Raw genomic sequence first — 20,737 nt, forward strand, 5'->3', positions numbered from 1 at the left:
GGGTTTCGGGTCATCCACATGAGTGCTAAAAGGAATCCGTTAAAGTTCGGTTACATGATAAGTCAACCAAATCTAGAGGCCATAAAGTCAACTAAATACCTAGAAATTACAGTTATGAACAACTTAAACTGGAAAGAACATGTAAAAAATATTGTGGTGAAGGTAAAGCAAACACTGCGTTTTATTGCCTACACTACACTTGTCTGGCCTCTTTTGAAATAACTGCTGCGCGGCGTGAGATCCTTACAGATAACACTAAAAGAGTAGATCGAGAAAGTTCAAAGAAGACCTGCATGTTCTGTATAATCGTGAAATAGCGGAGAATTTGTCACTGACATGATACAGAATTTGGGGTGGACATAATACAAAGGCTTATTTGGTTGCGGTGGTATCGTCTCACGACATTTCTATCAGTTACTTTCTTCTCCAAATGTGAAAATAATTTGTTGATGGCGATGTGCATAGGGAAAAAAGACCATCATAATAAAATGACGGAAATCAGAGATCGCACCGGAATATTTGTTCAAGATTGGAACAATGGAGAATTATTTGCCAGGCACTTATCTGCGATTTGCCGAGTATCCATGTACATGTAGATTTAGATGATGTATTAGAATCCACATACTGTCTACTTCACCTTAATGACAATAATGCTTCGTGTTGTAATGGACTCCATACTGTACGGATACACAAAAAAGTCGAACTGAGAATTTTTCGAAGATAACTGATTACTTTAGGCGCTACGCATGTATAGGGTAGTTGGGTAACAGTGCGCATTCACGATTTGAAGCTAGCGATAAAAGTGACAACTTCCGTACCGCGTTTCTTCTGATTCCTACAAACAGAAACACAAAGACAGGCACCATTTTAGCTCTGCAGTGAGTGAGTGTGAGACGAATAAAACAGGCCAATTTCATGTCATTTCGAACGGACAAGAAATAAGAAGATGATCCAGCATTTATTACTAATTTAATGCCAGTCTGTTCTTAAGAGCTATTACTCATTGTATCATTGCATAGATTTGATTTCTAAATATAACCAACAGAATCTGCTCACGTTAGTGTGTAATGTCAGTGTACGGTAATGGTACTTTGAATGATAACAAGTGCGCACCCTGTGAAAAGGAAGCTGGAAGAACCTAAAATGTAGACGAAAGGAATAACTGAGAAACAACAGCAGATATTTTGAAGAATGGCAAAGCTGCTCGTGGGTACTTTACTCAGCCGAAATATATAAACTGAAAGCCAGTAGTAAGGAGGAATTACCAGAGCAATTTTAGCAATCCTATGTTTCCAATATTTTGATGTAGACAATTACAATGATCACGGTGACTACTCTACTGGCGAATCGAAGTTGTTATCTACATTGAGTAAAGAACATAACAAGCCGGCTTTGCATTTGTGGATAAGTAGCTAAAGATAAAACATTCGGGAGAAGCCACGAAAAACTATGTTGGTGATGACTGCGCATCAAAGACGTGCACTTATAAAAATTATTATAAATGCAGTGTCTGCTTTGATGGACATGTCCGACAGAACAAACAACACATATATAATAATATGCAATATAGGCGCCTTGACAGTAACGATAACTTCTGTACGGATGGACACTATGTGCAAACTCGTGTGAGAATCAAACCTGCTAGCAACCCAGTGGACGCTACATGTGTATAAAAAAAAATCACCGTCCGAATAGGCCTTGAACGTGCAACGTTCACGACCGACCGCCGTGTCATCCTCCGCTCTTACGCGTCATCGGATGTGGATACGGAGGGGCACTTGGTCAGCACACCGGTCACTCAGCTGTTCTGTTTTCGTGACCGGTGCCGCTACTTCTCAATCGAGTAGCTCCTCAATTGGCCTCACAAGAGTCTTGTGCGCCCCGCTCGGCAACAGCACGTTGCGGACCTGAATAGTGACCTATCGAAGTGATAGCCAAGCCCGAGAACGTTTTATTTCGGTGATCTGAGAGGAACCGGGGTCACCACTGCGGTAACGCCGTTGGTTTCTACATGTGTTTAGTCCGATTAAAATTAATTGACAGTTGACACTTCACACGTTGGAGCTGGTTTTCTACAGCAAGAGTGCTGAATGTCGCTACCGAACCGTCCGCCGTTTCGAAACTGCCAAATTTGTTCAATTCTCTTCAGTTTCATTGTCCCGACTTCTTTCTTGATGTGTTTGGATCCAGAATCATGGGTCTGGTACTATTATTTCGTATTTCATCAAACATGGTAACTACACCCAAACCAACACGTACACAACGGTGCTAACGAACTACACGTTACACACTCACAACTGTAACCAAACAGTGCTGGATCCTCTCTCACAAGGCGCGATTGACGTCACATACACAGCTGTCATAGTCACAGAGATCGGCTTACATTAGGTGAGCTTGGCAGAACATAACGTGAAGCCCAATTTTTAAAGGCTGCAATTAATCGTGGCAACTGGGTTAGCGCATTCATAAATATTACCATTCAACTCGTCCTTGTGACATAGTGGAATGTTTAGCATATTTACCTGACGTGTAAGAGAACGGAGGTTCGTATGCTGTCAAATACACAGATTTTTTTATTTTTAAATATGATCAAAGGAATTTGATTATTATTTTTATATAATTAATTAGCTTAAGTGTTATTTTTTCTGTTCCTACTTCATCTCCGCCTCATTTTGGTGTACTGACTCTTTTAGTTGCTCTTATTTTTCTTCCTATCATTCCTTTTTCGTATGGAATCTGCCTGTGTCGCCGACTGCCAGCGAGGACTGCTTATCGGTTGGTAACGTGACAGGTCGTGTAGCTAGTGTGAGGATTGTTTCACGCAACGAATGATAGCGAGAACTTACAGTCTCCCTTTTGCACGGAAACTGGTTTCTCGGATACACTGCGCATCGCGATGTTGGATTAGCTTACGATATGAGTTTAAATTCCAAGCAAAAAATGCGTCGTTTGCGGCAGTTTGGTCGTTGGTGACTTAAATTCCATTGTCGACAGAGCATCACGCATTTTAGGTCTTGCAGCGGCCACCCCTAACACTGTTCCGCGTCACACAGTAACACTATGAGTACTTGTGATGTGACCCATCGTGTGTGTGTGTGTGTGTGTGTGTGTGTGTGTGTGTGTGTGTGTGTGTGTGCACAAGCCCTGAATTCTCTTTCCCTCATCACTGCGGATGAATATGAAGCTGGAGGAGGAATCTTATGTGGTTGCATCACTTTGATATTTGTCGCTAAATCTACAGTACAATGTTTTGTACAAAAAAAATGGTTTCATGTATTAGAAGGGCAGAAAATAGAGCATCCTTACAGTCAGTTGTATGTTCCTTTTTATCAATCGGTCAAAATAATAATTTTTGCTACCGGGCGGTCCATTGCTCCCCTCCCTATTTCCCCTTACTCTTTTACTTTTTGAGTGTTGTCCAACTAACAAACATTTTACAAGAAGTATAAAGATGCACTGCATCTCTAAACGTGCCCGTCTCCAGAAGTGTGTTAAACACAAATACAGATGCCAGATTTTCTACCAGCAGGCATATCATACACTGAGATGGCAGAAGTCATGGGACAGCGGTATGCTCACATACAGACGGTGGTAGTGTAGCGAACACAAGGTGTAAAAGGGCAGTGCAGTGACGAAGCAGTCATTTACACTCAGGTAATTTATTTGAAAAGGTTGGTGACGTGATTGTGGCCGCACTACAATAACAGATTTTTTTCGCGGAATATATCATTAGTTGCCGGATCTTTGCCGCAGGCCTGAAGATTGTGTCTATTTTATGCCTCTTCGGGAGCCGACTAATCTTCCCTGTTGTCGAACCACAAAACGGTAAGAATGCAACCTGCTTGATGTCTTTTTTCAGGGGTCTTCATCCTTTGAGGCTTGGATGACACTGCTTGTGAGATCTCATGTCGGCCAGACTGTTCGCGCTATTGAACAGCGCCGCTCAGAACATGGAAGGTGTTACCGTCTGCGCTATCCGGAAAAGTCAGCTGTAGCAGAACATGCTCTGGAAAACGGACACCGAATTGCATTCGATGACACGTCTATTATTAAAAGGACTAATGGCTTCTGGGATAGTGTGATAAACGAAGCCATAGAGATTAGAATTTCTGACAACACCTTCAATAGAGACGGTGGACTGCAGCTGACTACAGCGTGGGATCGGGTATTGAGGGAGTTGAAGCGGGCCCGTCGGTCGCGCGGCCAAAGTATTTCCTTATATGGTGCGGGACCGAGCACCAGTGACGTCACGAGCGATGTCACCAGCGACGGCGCGGCTACATAAGCACAGCAATGACAACCACAAGACACCGTACCTAGAGGGTTGGATCCCCTCCTTGGAAAGCGTCAGATTGCAAAGCCTGGGCTATTCTCAGGGTGGAATCTCCTTCTTCTAAGATTGTGTCTGTCTGTCTGTCTGCCCGCCCGCCCGCCGTTTGCTGCTGTAGCTGTTCCTCCGTCCGCCTGCCTGCTCGCTGTCCATCGCCGCCGCCGCCGCCGCCGCCGTCGCCGCCGACGCCGCCGACGCCGACGCCTGCTGCCCGTCCGTGTATCCGTCGTCTGCAATGAGTACTCCCACCTCCACTGTCATCTACACCTCCCCCTCCCCCTCTCCCACAGTCACTTCCTGGAGTGCCGCCCCTGTCCTCCCTCCTTACACCTCCCCTCCCCTTCCCCCACTTACCCATCCCACAATCTCCTCCCCTGCTGTATACCCACACCTCTACACCCTTCCTCCAGCCTCCACACCCTCAACAGCTCCCACTACTACCCCCGCCCTCACGCACGCCTCTGTTGCCGCCTCTGCTGCCGCCCCTCAGGTGGTCGGCTTCCCCTCTCTCACCCACCCCATCGCATCGTCATCTGCATCTCCTGTACGCATCACGTCGCGCCGAGCCACCATCGCCACCACTGAACCGGCTGCTTCTCCCGGCGCCTCCACTACGCCACAGGGATCTGGCACCCGCCACCTCCCTCTCCTCCCCGTCCCTCTCCACTCCTCCCAGCCTCCAGTATCCAAAAAACCCCATAAGCGCGTTATTACCGACTCTGTTCCCGCCTCTTCCCACAAAAAGTCAACACCACCTCCCACTCCCCCTGCCGCCTCCACGGACACCACCCCTCCTCCTGCCACCCATATCTCGGCCCTCACCCTCCACACCTTTGTCCTGTCAGCTCCCAATCCTAAGTTCCTCGACGCTCGTACCCTCACCATGGAGATACGAAAGTACTTACCTGGGGCTCCCATCTCCCAACTCATAACCCGCAGGGACTCAATCCTTATCGAGTCCCAGTCCCCATCCTGCGAAAACTCCCACGAGTTATGTTTGGCCCCACGCCTCTCTGACACTCTTCCTTTCTGCTTCCACTCCTCGTCAGCCCCAGCCTCCCCATCGCTCCCCCCCCCCCCCCCCACCAACACCGCTGTAATCACCAAGCTCAGCCCGGTGATCATAGAGGATGAAGTGTTGGCAGAACTGAACTCCCACCCGGACTTGGAAATCCACTCCGCCCGCCGTATACACAATGCCTCTGGTCCCACCTACCTCATGCGGGTATTCTCTGTCTGCCCCATCCATTGACCATCTCCGCAACCAGGGTGCTCTGATATACCACCGTCGCCACTCTGTCGAATTCTCCAAATCCCCTCCCCAATCTTACCGTTCCCAGCGGTGCCTGATGTACAATGGCCACCTGACTCCCAACTGCAAAACCGCCCCACCTGTCCCCATTGCAAGGCCTCCCACTTTCTTAAGAACTGCTCCAACCTCGCTGCTCCTCCTTCCTGTCATACCTGCAATGGCCCCCATCCCACCTACTCCCACAAGTGTAAAGCTAAACCCCCTACAGCCACCCCTGAGCTTTCAGTCCCAGTTCGTCCCGTCGATCCCCCTGTCCATCCCAACAATTCCCTCCATCCACCCCCCACGGCCGAGGACATCATCCGGTTCCTTACCGTTGTACTGCAAAACATTCACCCTTTTCAGCGCCCCCACACCTTCCAACAAATCTCCCTTGCCGCTCGCTCCGTTTTCCACCTGAACACCTTCGTCACTTACTCCCACAACCAAGCCCACTTCACCTTCACCCGCCTCGACACCCTAGTTTAAGTCTCTTCCCTTTCCTCTTTTCCCCCCCTCCTTCCCTCCATGGCGTGGCACGAGTATCGCCTCCTCTTCCAGAACATTTTCTCCTTCCGCTCCAACAAATACATCCTCATGCACACCCTCTCCCACTACCAGGTCGACACCTTCCTCTTGAACGAAACCTTTCTGCAGCCCCACCATTCAATCCGCACCTCTGCCTATATCCTCCACTGCACTGATGCTCCTGGTCCTTGTGCGCAGGGTGGAGTCGCGATTGGCCACCTTAAGCATATCCCTGTCCGGCCACAACCTCTCCTCAATGACCCCACTGAACACCTTATCCTTAGCGTCTTCTTCCCCTCCCTCACCATTACCTGTTCCACCATCTATGTCCACTCCACTGCTCCTTTTCCTTATGACTTCATCTCGCACATTGACCGCACCTTCTCCACCTATGTGATTCCCGCCGGCCTCAACATCCATAGCTGCACTCCTGCTGCCCTTCGGCAGTGGCATCAGTTCCTCTCCACAATCCAAGGTGACCTTGTTCCCCTTCCCCAGCACACCCGAACCGAAAGTGACACCACCCCCGATGTTGTCATTGCCTCCGCCAACCTCCTTGGGCGTATTGCTGTCGCCGTCCTTGACCCCACAGGTAGTGATCACCTCCATGTCCTTCTCACCATAACGTCTGCTCACCGACCCCTCTGGCTCCGCACCCTGCACCCCCTCCTATGGTCGTCCATGACTATCACCATGCCAACTGGAATGACTACTGGGACTCCACCCAGGTCGAAAGCCACCCTCGTACCTATTGCCATCCTGACGACATCATCCACGCCTCGTCCTTCCTTCAGAAGATAATTTCTGACGCCGTGGAGGCCCATGTTCCTACTAAAACCCTCCACCCACACCGTCCCACTCTCCCTCCGAGGGCTGGCCTCCTCCTCCGTGAATCCCGCAGCCTCTATCGCTCCTTCCTGCACACTCGTGAGAGGGATACACTCCAACGCCACCGGCAAATACAGCGACATGTATGGAACCTTCTTCCAGCAACGAAATGCCGAGACTGGCCCCATACCTGCACACGGCTCAACGCCACCCTTCCTATCAACTCCTCCAAGTACTGGTCCACCTTCCATCGCCTTACTGGTTCCCTTTCCGCTCCCCGCTACCCCCTTCTCCATAACGATCGCCCCCTTCCTGACAACATCAGTAAGGCCAACCACTTCGCTTCCCACCTTTCCCAGGTCTTCTCTATCCCTGATGATCCCTATTTTGATTGTTCTCCTTTCCCCACCGTCATGGAACATGCCGATACCTTGGTCACTTCACTTGCTCCTTGTCTCCAGTTCTTGGGGCAGTTGCCCCCGTCTGACATAAACACTCCCATCACAGCACAAGACATTAAACTTATCCTCCTGTCCAAACGCAAAACGGCCCCTGACCACGACTGTGACACCTACCATCACCTTCGAGAAAGCCCCTATTCCTTCCTGAATGTCCTCGCCTATCTCTATAATGTCATCCTCTCTACTGGCTTCTACCCTGACCTGTGGAAGACCTCCCGCGTCCTCTTATTCCTCAAACCCAACAAACCCCTGCCTCTTCCTATCGTCCCATCTGCCTCACCTCCGTCTTCAGTAAGGTCTTTGAATCCATCCTCTCCCACTGTATCCATCAGCACCTTGCTGAACACCACCTGCTCCCCTGTGGCTTCCGACCCTCCTTCTCTGCTGAAGACCAACTCCTCAACGTTGTTCACCTTCTGTCCCTCCAGCTCAACTCCCGTCGCTCCGCCATTTTTGTTTCCCTTGACCTCCAAAGTGCCTATGACCGTGTATGGCATCCCCGTTTCCTCTTTAAACTCCAAACCCAAGTCCGTCTGGTCGCTTCCTTCCTCTCGCACTGTCCTTCCTATGTCACTCTCCACAACACCAACTCCCATATCTTTTATCCCACGGCTGGCGTCCCCCAGGGTTCTGTCCTCTCCCCTCTCCTTTATCTCTTGTATACAGCTGATATGCTCAAGCCACCCGCACCAGTCCACCTTCTCCAGTATGCTGATGACACTGCCTTCCTGGTTCTCTATTCTACCCTTCAACGGTCTCAACGTACCCTCCATACCCACCTTCACCAGTTCACCACTTGGTGTAACCAGTGGTTCCTCCGTCTCAACCCCTCCAAAACCCAGGCAATCATCATAGGCGGCACCACTCGCTCCTTTCGCCTCCATGATTTCTACCTCACCCTTTATGGTCATCCCATCCAGCACACCCCCACCCTGAAATACCATGGCCTCACCCTCGACTGACACCTCACCTGGACCCCTCATCTCCAGACCGTCCAGCAGAAAGCCCATTCCCACCTCCGCCTTCTGAAACTACTGTCTGGCCAGACATGGGGATTGCATCCTTCTACCATCCTCCACACCTACAAATCTCTCATACGTCCTATTCTCTGTAATGCCAGTGTTGCCTGGATCTCTGCCCCCACCCGCTTTTACAAGGCCCTCCAAATCCTTGAACGTCATGCTGTCCGCCTTGCCTTCCGTATCCGCCTTCCTTCCCCCACATGGCTCCTGTATCAACTGATCCCCTTCCCCCACCTCCTCCTGTTCCTCCAACATCTCCGCATCCTTTACATTGTCTGCAGGCTTGATCCCCCCCACCCTCTGGTTTCCTCCTTCCACTCCACCCCTCGCCCATTGCAGCGCCTGTACCGCTGTATCCCTCCCTCTCTCCACCTCCAAACCCTCCATCTCCTTCATCAGGGCAATTTCCAACGCCTCCCCCTCCCGGATGACGAACTTGCCATGACATTTACCCTTCCTTCCAACTATAATCTGGCCTTGTTCCCCCCCTCCCCAGGGCCCCCTTTTTCCTCTTCCCTCCTTCTCCCAGAGCGGATTTTCCTCCTTCCCCCCCCCCTCCCCTGAGACCATGCACCCCATACTTTCCTCTTTCCTTCACACATCCCTCCCTACCCGGTACTCTTCAGCGCGCCCCCTGCTCATCTTCCCAATCTCTTCCCCTCCCTCCCTTATTCCAGTCTCCCTCATCTCCTTGCGCCTGGCAGATCCTCTGTTTTGATCATCGTCAGTGTGCCACATCAGTGTTGTGTTTAGTGCTGTGTCTCCTGTGCGTCATGAGGTGTGATTTTAATTGTGTACTGCCTTGAGGTTCGCCGTCACTGTTTGTTATGTGCTACGCCATCCGTCTATACCTTTTATGTTCCAGTCATACTGTGCCTTGTGTTCTTTTAAGTGTCGTGGTGTGTGGCTTTTTGAATGTGCTACTTTTAAACAGTTTCTTATCTCCATTTTACAGTCACCCCGTTTTTCGTCTATTGCCTTCCATGATGTTCCCCCTTTTTTTTATATCTATGTTCACCATATTCTATCCTTTGTTATTTTTAAATGTCTTCTATTGTTTGTATTACGTCTTTCCGCTGAAGAGCAGCGCATATGCTGCTGCCAGCCTGCCCCGATGGGGAACTGAAATACAATAAAGAAAAAAAAAAAACACAAGACTGTCATCCACTTGACAACTGCAGAGGAGATCCCTGCCGAAAGCTTATGGGCAGTAAACCACTTCACGCGGCTTGAAACACGAGAATCTTTTATTAATGTCGAGTTTTGTGCCTATGAACTATGGTTTGAGGACAGCATTGGTTTTCTGTTATCATTTGAAAAAGAAAAACTGCTCAATCGCATCGAATGCTTGTCGAAGCTTTCGGGTGTTGGGAAAACACAATGTTTCAAGTGGTTAAAAAAAATTCAGAAATGGTTATTTTGACGCGAGATACGACGAGCGTGCTTTGCATTTTCAAATATCAGCAGATTGCATTTTCTAAAAATTGATTCTTGAAACTCTTGTAGTATACTATTCCATTTTTAGTTCCATACGTTCCTAGATACTCAAATAAGGCACGTGTTACGATTAGTGGTATTCTCAAAGGGATAGTCGTTAAACGGATCATTTCTGTTAATATGGCACGTAGAGTAGACCTTGGAAGTTAAGATTCGACTTTTTGTGTAGAAATCTCTTCCTGACTGTAAGCTAGTCTGTAAGATATTGTACCATCATTGCAATTTCATTGAGTTCCACACCACCATCTGTAACAATCCCATCAAACTTAATAACATACTATAATATCTTCATCACGTACTTACTAACCATAAATCAAGAATCTCAAAATACGCTAAGTTTACTAATGCTACTATCAGGCCATATAATGAGACTACTGTTATCACAATCATCCAGACCTGCAGAAACTTCATCCGAGACCTCCACATCCCTGCAATAATTCCACTCCTCAGACGACCTTGCCTTCCGTGTTCTTCTTCCATCTCTTCTACGTATCTCTTTTAACGGATTGAATTATCCCTCTCTTCACATTCCTGGAACATTTTAGCTAGTTAACTCGGACTTAGTTACTCACATGGGCTCAAATTCCGAGTTGCTACCGCGCCTATACAAGCACGACATACATACCGCCTCTCCCTGTACCCTCACACCATCCATATCCTACTCGAAGGAAATTTCAAGATATCTCCTGTTTCTAAACAAGAAATCTGTATGAAATCTTCCCATCGCACAAACTACAGCCCAAGCAACCATTTCTTCTCATTTATTTACTATCAAAAACAGTCTTGATCACAATTTATGTATTATGGTGACCGGTTTCGACCACTACAGTGGTCATCTTCAGACCTTCAAGTCGTATACAAAGCTTTAATAAGAGGTCTACAAACATTAACGAAAATAAATAAAGTTATAAAGCTATAAAACGATGAATTACCAATGAGCAAGAACCTCCTTCTGCTGGAGAATCACTACTGGCTCTGAGCACTATGGGACTCAACTGCTGTGGTCATTAGTCGCCTAGAACTTAGAACTACTTAAACCTAACTAACCTAAGGACATCACACACATCCATGCCCGAGGCAGGATTCGAACCTGCGACCGTAGCAGTCGCACGGTTCCGGACTGCGCGCCTAGAACCGCGAGACCACCGCGGCCGGCGAGAATCACTACTAGAGAAACCAGTGCACGTCTTACTATATATAATGGACGCTCCGCCCACTTCTGATGGAATGATGTCATTACTAACCAATAGGTTATAAGTCGAACAACAATGTAAAATTTCTTAGTTAAAAGAACATTGTCAAGAAATAAAAATAAACATACACTAAACTCAGCTTATTTAACAGCTATTGTCAATTAACAAGCGTTAAAAGTATGTAAACATGTACGATATATGTACTTGGTTTCGACAGTACATGGGTTGCCCTGTCAAGGCCTGTTAATGAACCATTTGGAACCACTGGTTGCCATGTTGAAGTTGGACACCGTTCCAAAGATGAGGCAGCAGTCTCCTTATTCACTGAAGTTGTCCTAAAGTCGATAGTGGTTGCCACGGTGAGGATAAACGCCAGTGCAAAGATGTGTCAGCAGGCTTCTTTCCAACAAAGTTGTTGCGAAAGTGGAATGGCAAAGTCAGACGATGATGTACTATTGAGCAGTAACATTTCTTTATTGAAACGATTTCAGTATGTACTATACATGTCAGCTAAAGATTATTGTAGCCTACTCATTGAAAATCGGTTCAATAAAGAAATGTTACTGCTCAATAGTACATCGTGTGACCTTGCCATTCCACTTTCGCCACAACTTCTTTGGAAAGAAGCCTGCTGACACATCTTTGCACTGGCGTTTATCCTCACTGTGCCAACCACTAGTTTGCCTATCGGCTTTACAACAACGTCAGTGAAAAGAAGAATGGCGTCCAACTTCACCATGGCAACCAGTGGTTCCAAATGGTTCACTAACAGGCTTTGAGAGGGTATCCCATGTACTGTCAAAACCAACTTCATTTTTCCTACATGTTTACGTATTTTTAACGCTTCTTAATTGACAATAGCTGTTAAATGAGCTAAGTTTAGTGTATGTTTACTTTTATTTCTTGACAATGTTCTTTTAACTAAAAAAAATTTACATTGCTGTTCGACTTATAACCCATTGGTTAGTAATGACATCATTCCATGAGAAGTGGGCGGAGCGTCCATTATATATAGTAAGACGTGCACTGGTTTCTCCAGTAGTGATTCTCCAGCAGAAGGAGGTTCCTGCTCATTGGTAATTCATCGTTTTATAGCTTTATAACTTTATGTATTTTCTTTAATGTATGTAGCCCTCTAATTAAAGCTTTGTATACGACTTGTAGGTCTGAAGATGACGACAGTAGCGGTCAGCGGTCACCGTAATAAATAAATTGTGATAAAGATTGTTTTTGACAGTAAATATTTGTAAAACATTGATCACTGTCACTCCCATAATGTATTGAAACGTAATCTTCTCATTAAATCACTTTTCGATCTTCAGACCACAGCAGCCACATCATCGGTCTGCAAGATTCCACTTTCTGCTTTAAGATTCCGAGGCTTTCCATGTCCCTCCTTCACAGTGGTCTATCAGTATCACTACTGAGCTCTCCGTTTTCCTATCCCATAGAGCATATACGCTAAGCTGAAGGAATAGTCAGAAGCAGCAGCATCACATTCTGCAGCATAGAACCAGACACACGATTGGCATCTGAGCCTATAAAGGAACACCAGAAAAATGAATCATATTTCATTATTACAAACTGCCATTATTTTAATAATTTCAACTGTATAAAAGTATGTCACAATTTCCTTAATGTTTCCTGGAGGTATGGCGGTTACCTACGAAATTTTGTGTACCTGGCTACATGTGGGCCATGCTGTGAAAGGTGAAGGTTTTGTTTCGTTTGTAACACATCTGGATCACTGGTTTAGTGGCAAAACAGCACAGTTCGCATCAATGGACCTTTGCTGTATATTTTTTATAGTCAGGCCTATATGTTTTTATTACAATTTCATGTACCAACTTCAGTATCAGTTATACAATTGTTACACCCACTACGTTGGAATGACCCTCCAGCATGTGTTCTCCGCTCGGCAAGTCACAGCATGTGGAGGGGGGTCTATAGTTCTTTTATGTCCTCTTTCCTGTTTTGTGCCCCTATGGTTCTATGGAAGAATGATTTTTCTGTAAGCTGTGTATGTGTCGACATATGTGGGATACAAATGTGGGGAGAGATAATGTATTCCACTACTCTTCTTGCAACGTTCACTCTTGAAATTCCAACAGGAAACTCTCCCAGATACGCAAAGACTCTCTTGCAGCGTCTGCTACTGGAACTGGTTAAGCTTCCTCTCAACTCTCTCTCCTGCAGCTCGATTTCTCTGTCTCTTCTTTTAGTCTTACTTGGCAAAGTCCCATAACTGAGTGTAAATTAGGAAGTATGTAATCGACGTCCTGCGCTTTTGCCTACGGTATTGAATTGCAATCTGTGATGTCACGTAAGAGTTGCCTCTGGTTAATTGCGACAGTTTCGCTCAGTGTTTTTACTGAGGCGTGCTTGTGTGTTCGTTTTACGCACTAGTTTGTACTGCTTGTCCTGCCGAGTTTTCAGTTATTAAGCAGATTGTTCTGTGAGTATTTTGGATTATTGTCTACAAATACGTCGTATTTAGCAGTTGTTGAACGTAGCAATAGCGGACGTAAAGTTGAGGGGGTAATTTACCCCCGTTTTCTAAAAACTTCGGAGGGGATAAAATTATAATTTTCAAAATGCAAATATTTATTCTGTACTTTTATGTGAAAGTGTTTACAAACAAGACTTGCAAAATGAGCTGTTATGTATACCTACACGAAAACTGCTGCAGGGTAATGCTGTTCCATCTCATCAGATGACAAATTGGCACGGAAATAAATTTGTAACTGCAGGTCCTACCACCGTAAATGTTACGACAGCGTTGTATCACAGAGAGAATATCGTCGTGATGCTAGAACAGTACTCAGGGCCATTTGAACACTTTTTTTAGAACACTAAACAAAAGACCTCTCTCAACATTGATTATTCTGCCTCCAAAGAAAAGACAGCTAGACAAGTATAACAACACAAGTAGATAAATTTTGTAGGTTGTGGATCACTAGACCAATCTTATAAAAAATAAAAAGTTATTCAGTAACACACGCATTTTTTATTTCCATAAGATTGATCTAATGATCCAGAACCTACAAAATATATCTACTATCCCTTTTACCTAATAATAATATAATAGTATAATAATAACTATAATAAAAAATCATTTACTTTATATACATATCCCATAGGTGAATGTAATGCAAATAATAATATTAGGTTACTAACTATTATTTAAAAAAAAACAATTTTTAAAAAAGCATTCTTACAAGTTTTTCTTAGCCCCAAAAATTTGGCCCATTTTTTACTTTTGTAAAAAACGTTTTTAAAATTATTTACTTTCTGCTTTAGCAGCCATAGGATTATTATGAGTTGTTGTTTACAAATGTTTTTTGAGGTAAGACTTATTTACAGTTCTACCACATTCACAAGTAACTTTAATTTTACCACATTCTTTCCAGCATTCCTTATATACATAAGAATGTCCGCCTGTTCGATATTTATCTTTATATAATTCATCAATACTTTTTTTAATCATACATTCGCAACACTGTCTTAATGGTGACTTGGCACAGCCTAAAGACTGCTTTAGCTGTCGGTAAGTGTTGTCTATTTAAATAAAATAGAATAAATTAGAAAAATTATTTTTAAAAATTTCGTATTGTGAACTATATATCATGAAATTCATTATTTTATTTTCAAGTTTCTTAATTCCTTTATATTTCAGTTAGAATGCCCTTTTCTAATTACTTCAAGTTTCCATGGATCAATTAAATTGTAATATCTATTCGCTAAAGTAACTTCAAAATCATTATTAAGCTCCACACAAAATTTTTCTCCATATCTAGTATTTAAATATTCACAGTCAGTAACATTATATAAAACATTTATCTCTAATTCAGTTATTTTTGTATCTCTATTGAGACACTAACATTATTGAGCTTCTTGATTATAGTCTCCATTTATATATAACAAAATTTTATTTGATTTATATGTAATAACTTTTTATTAGATTTTCAATAATGAGTGATGACCATATGGTAATGTATGTATTTCATTTTGCAATACCTATCTTTTATTATCGTAAGGACTTAGTGCTCTTATGTTTACCTGAATTGTATATATCTCATATATTTCACTTTTAATTAAATTAACTATTTTGTTCTTTAATGTTAAATAAACGTTCTTTATAATCTTCTAAACTAATTTTGTTGTTAGTAAAACAATTTTTAATTCCTTAAAATTTTTTTTCTATTTTGTCATATAGTTTATTGGCCTACATCTTTGCTCTTAAACCGCAAAACTCTTCCATTATTTTTCAATTACATTCATCTATGATTTTACCTACAACTTTCTTATTTACTTGTGCAATACCATATATGTTATATGTTGGATAATCACTTGTATCAAAACAATCAATCATCGATTTCATTTTTTCAGATAGGTACAAAAAAACACTTCAGTTTACTCTCAGCAACCTAGTTTCAGCTATTTTATTTTAACCTTTTCCACTTCTAGCTACTTTTTGCAAGTCTAACGTTTTTTTATCTTTATAAATGGAAGCTGAAATTAAAATGTCTGCTACAAACAAAAATGATTATTCTTTAACTGAAGTCTTGGGAAATAAAGTAAATGCAACTAATGAAAGATTTGGATTATGGTTACTTACCGAAAATTTAAATAATAATAATGTTATTACAGATATTGGAGATATAATATACAGAAATGAAGAACCAAAATTAGAAGAATTAAAAACGAATTACAGAGCCATTTTGCTATAATTTTATGGTAATTAAAATAAAAGATTTTATAAATTGCAAAGGGGAAATGAAAAATAGAAAATTTCTTGTAAAAACCAGCATGAGGTAGTTTGAAAAGTTTTTTAAGATATAGAGTCTAAATTTAATCTTGCTGGACATGGAGTTAAAGGAAAAATTCCATATTTATTAGATTCAAAATCACATATAATTAAAGGTTCTAAAAAATAATTAACGAAGATGTAAAATTTATAGAACAAAAGTATAAAAATCCTATGGTTATTCCTTACAAAATAGAAACAGCAGATGTTAAAGTCGATACACTTCTAAGATAATTACCAGAAATTTTAGAAGAACTTAAAAAGTAACATTTTTTAAATTGATTTAGACATAACACAGGATTTTGCAGGTATTTTCAAAAAGGAAGAAATGTTCGAATACTTAAGAAATAATTTTAATTTTTGTATGCAGTCCTCACAAAACTCTACCATCTGGTGAGCAAGATGTATGAGACAGGCGATATTCCCTCAGACTTCAAGAAGAAAATAATAATTCCAATCCCACAGAAAGCAGGTGTTGACAAATGTGAAAATTACCGAACTATCGGTTTAATAAGTCACAGCTGCAAAATACTAATGCGAATTCTTTACAGACGAATGGAGTAACTTGTGGAAGCCGACCTTAGGGAAGATCAGTTTTGATTCCGTAGAAATGTTGGAACTCCTGAGGCAATACTGACCTTACGACTTATCTTAGAAAATAGATTAAGGAAAGGCAAACCTACGTTTCTAGCATTTGTGGACTTAGAGAAAGCTTTTGACAATGTTGACTGGAATACTCTCTTTCAAATTCTAAAGGTGGCAGGGGTAAAATACAGGGAGCGAAAGGCTACTTACAATTTGTACAGAAACCAGATGGCAGTTATAAGAGTCGAGGGGTGTGAAAGGGAGGCAGTGGTTGGGAAGGGAGTGAGACAGGGTTGTAGCCTCTCCCCGATGTTATTCAATCTGTATATTAAGCAAGCAGTAAAGGAAACAAAAGAAAAATTCGGAGTAGGTATTAAAATCCATGGAGAAGAAATAAAAACTTTGAGGTTTGCAGATGACATTGTAATTCTATCAGAGACAGCAAAGGACTTGGAAGAGCATTTGAACGGAATGGACAGTGTCTTGAAAGGAGGATATAAGATGAACATCAACATAAGCAAAACGTGGATAATGGAATGTAGTCGAATTGAGTCGGATGATGCTGAGGGAATTAGATTAGGAAATGAAACACTTAAAGTAGTAAAGGAGTTTTGGTATTTGGGGAGCAAAATAACTGATGATGGTCGAAGTAGAGAAGATATAAAATATAGACTGGCAATGGCAAGGAAAGCGTTTCTGAAGGAGAGAAATTTGTTAACATCGATTATAGATATAAGAGTCAGGAAGTTGTTTCTGAAAGTATTTGTATGGAATGTACCTATGTATGGAAGTGAAAGATAGACGATAAATAATTTGCAGAAAAAGAGAATAGAAGCTTTCGATATGTGATTCTACAGAAGAATGCTGAAGATTAGATGGGTAGATCATATAACTAAGGATGAACTATTGAATAGAATTGGGAAGAAGAGGAGTATGTGGCACAACTTGACAAAAAGAAGGGACCAGTTAGTAGGACATGTTATGAGGCATCAAGGGATCACAAATTTAACATTATAGGGTAGTGTGGAGGGTAAAAATCGTAGAGGGAGACCAAGAGATGAATACACTAAGCAGATTCAGAAGGATATGAGTTGCAGTAGGTACTGGGAGATGAAGAAGCTGGCACAGGCTGGAGTAGCATGGAGCGCTGCATCAAACCAGTCTCAGGACTGAAGACGACAACAACAACAATGCAAGGAGAATATAAAGAAAATTGTAATGTAACCGTTAGCAACAATAATTCTGTTGGAGAAGACTGTTTAATCTGGATTAAATCTAACTCTAGAGTTTAAATCTACAATCAAATTATTTGCAAATTAAGAATACCTGGAGTAAAGAAACAACTAGGAATCCACATAATAGATTTTTTAAATTGCCCAAACAATAGATTAAAAGAAACATTTAATCCAGTTTAGCTAAAAAATGGAATTACAGTGATTAGAAGCAACAATTTATAATTACATTAATCCAGAATTCCAAAAGGAACAATAATTTGATCCATTAACAGATTGTTTAGAACTAATAACACCAAATATTTCGAAAAAGCTCCATTTTATTCTGTTCTACCAGCTAAAATGCGGCAAAAATTGACATATTCATTACAAAATAGTTGTAATATTTTAATGATCTTCTACAATATGCATATTGGGGTAACAAAAATACTAGCAAAGTAACAGGAATACAAATATAAATTAAAACAGATAATAAAGAGGAAAGGGAAAAATTAGTGATTATTTTGTTTTATCTGTATTTAGGTTAGACTTGTTGTCCATTAACTGTTTAGAGATTTTCGAAGAGACAGTTAATATAATTTCTGTAAAACAACTATGCTTTATATAATCTGGGGATACATATTTTTCGAAATCTAATACTTTGTTTTCTAGAATGCCTAAAGGAATAAATATTGAAGAATTGGGGTTAATAAACACAAACAATATTATTCCATTTGTATCTAGAAAATGAATGAATATTTCCCACAAACTTTATTCATATTCGATTAAAGAAATCGAACCAATTAATACACCATATTTACAGAACAAGATTTAGAAATTTTAAGTATGCAAGAAAGATAAGTGGAATTTTTAATATTTATGCGTTTGTGGTAAATGATAAAAACAAGTTTACATACCTTCTCATATTGGTTGAACAAAATTATAAAAATATGTATATATTGTTAAAGTTTAGTCTATGAAAACAGTTAAAAAGTATGCCGCATCTATAAAAATTGTAATGTGTCTCAAACTTACACATTACAAAATTAACTGTTCGTTACAGAAGAGAAAGTAAGTACAGTGGAGCTAGAGGACAATGCAAATGCTCCTACTTTGAGAGCTTTGCCCGCTATTGCATAGTGGTGTATGTGGGGGCAGAACTATCCTTGCCCCCGTGGGCCAACAATCCAAAAATTGGCCAAATGGTTGTAGTTCCAGCCATGTATTTTGAAACCAATTTTGGAGTTAATAAAGCTAAGTCAGATATTTTCACGTCATTAGAGGCAACTTCTGTCCTAAGCTTTGACGAAATGAACGTTGACGGTCGTGTCACTTACGATTCGTCCAACTGTGTGGTACTCGTAACACACAAGAAGGTTCAAGACGTCATGGTACGCAGCTTGTTTCCAAAGTGGAAGTAGCGGCATATTAAGACTCTGATGTCATAGTATCTAGTTCAAAAAATGCTTCAAATGGCTCTGAGCATTATGGAACTTAACATATGATGTCATCAGTTCCCTAGAACTTAGAACTACTTAAACCTAGCTAACCTAAGGACATCACACACATCCATGCCCGAGGCAGTATCGAACATGTGACCGCAGCAGTCGCGCGGTTTCAGACTGAAGCGCGTAGCACCGCTCGGCCACCGCGGCTGGCTAGCGTCTAGTGATTTTTTGCAGAATATCATAAAAGAAGTTGAAAGTGCAAGGCTTTACATCGTAGCTGTTACGTGTGTCGTGGGAGGAAAAAAATCTGATAGTGTGGAAGCAACTTGGCGTCTCTTCATCGAAGACAATTTTTTCGACTCCTGTTGATCGTAGCAGAGAAGTCTGTTTATTTTATGTTCCGCATTTGCCGAAATTATTAAGAACTCATTTCCTTGAAGATAGTATCGCTTTTCATGATAGTACTGTGATTACAAAAAGTGTGATAGAAGATCTTGTTCCTCATCAGAAAGGTGATCATTCGATCACTCATCACTTTTAGGAAGTTTACCTTAATGTCAGTCGACGTGATCGTCAGAATGTCCGAATGGCTGCCCTAGCTGTGAAATATGCTCTGCACAAAGATCGCGGAGAAAGCTTCATTGAGCTGGTGAACGATATTTTCGATGTGCTGAACTCGAGATATAATCAAGATCATATAGTTGCAATTATAAGTGGTTGAGAAGTCAGGATAAGTCTGTGAAAATATTTATAGAATTTTGTTCTAATATGCGAATAGGGAAAACAAAGGGCTTCATTATATCAATAAATTGACGTGAGAAATTCCGAGGCAACTTACTTATTGACAGACAGACTGAACCAAGATTGTCTGGAAAATTTCTTTTGTAGAACCGAGGTCTTGGTATACTTTACAACCATCCCACACCTTACAAAATGAAAAACAAAATGGCTCAAATGGCTCTGAGCACTACGGGACTTAAAATCTATGGTCATCAGTCCCCTAGAACTTAGAACTACTTAAACCTAACTAACCTAAGGACATCACACAACACCCAGTCATCACGAGGAAGAGAAAATCCCTGACCCCGCCGGGAATCGAACCCGGGAACCCACATTGAAAAACACAATTCGTTAATTAATACTGACCGCAAGTGAAAGTAAAATGCCTTTCTATCTTGCTGCTACGACTACAGAGGAAAGAAATAAGAATTCTGCTGTTGAAAACTACACGACACCTGCTGATGAAGCTCGGGAAGAATTTACACGTTTTCTCTCAGGCGATGCATACATCAGAGTACCTGATAAATCATTTGACGTCGCTACAGATGACAAACACCTGACCTTAGTCCTCGAGCCCAGTGTTTCAGTGTGTACCAGCAAAGACGTGAAGGATAAAGCTTTAACATATCTTCCAAGATACATTGCTTTCAAATGCAAAAACATTTGCAGTGCTTAGAGAAATACGGTAGGAAAGTGTGTCGTTCATACAGAATTAAGTTTGAAGCAGGACTGGATTACTATTATTTCAAAAGGGGT

At 42.2% G+C, this 20,737-nt stretch overlaps 1 protein-coding gene across 1 annotated transcript in view; it reads right to left on the reverse strand.

Annotated features, from left to right (window-relative positions):
• Window positions 1-20,737, reverse strand: part of LOC126197352 (zwei Ig domain protein zig-8-like) — a 194,906-nt gene that overhangs the window by 32,816 nt on the left and 141,353 nt on the right. The gene's annotated exons all lie outside the window — the stretch shown is intronic.

The sequence above is a fragment of the Schistocerca nitens genome, chromosome 1 (genome assembly GCF_023898315.1).
Source record: "Schistocerca nitens isolate TAMUIC-IGC-003100 chromosome 1, iqSchNite1.1, whole genome shotgun sequence".
NCBI lineage: Eukaryota > Metazoa > Arthropoda > Insecta > Orthoptera > Acrididae > Schistocerca > Schistocerca nitens.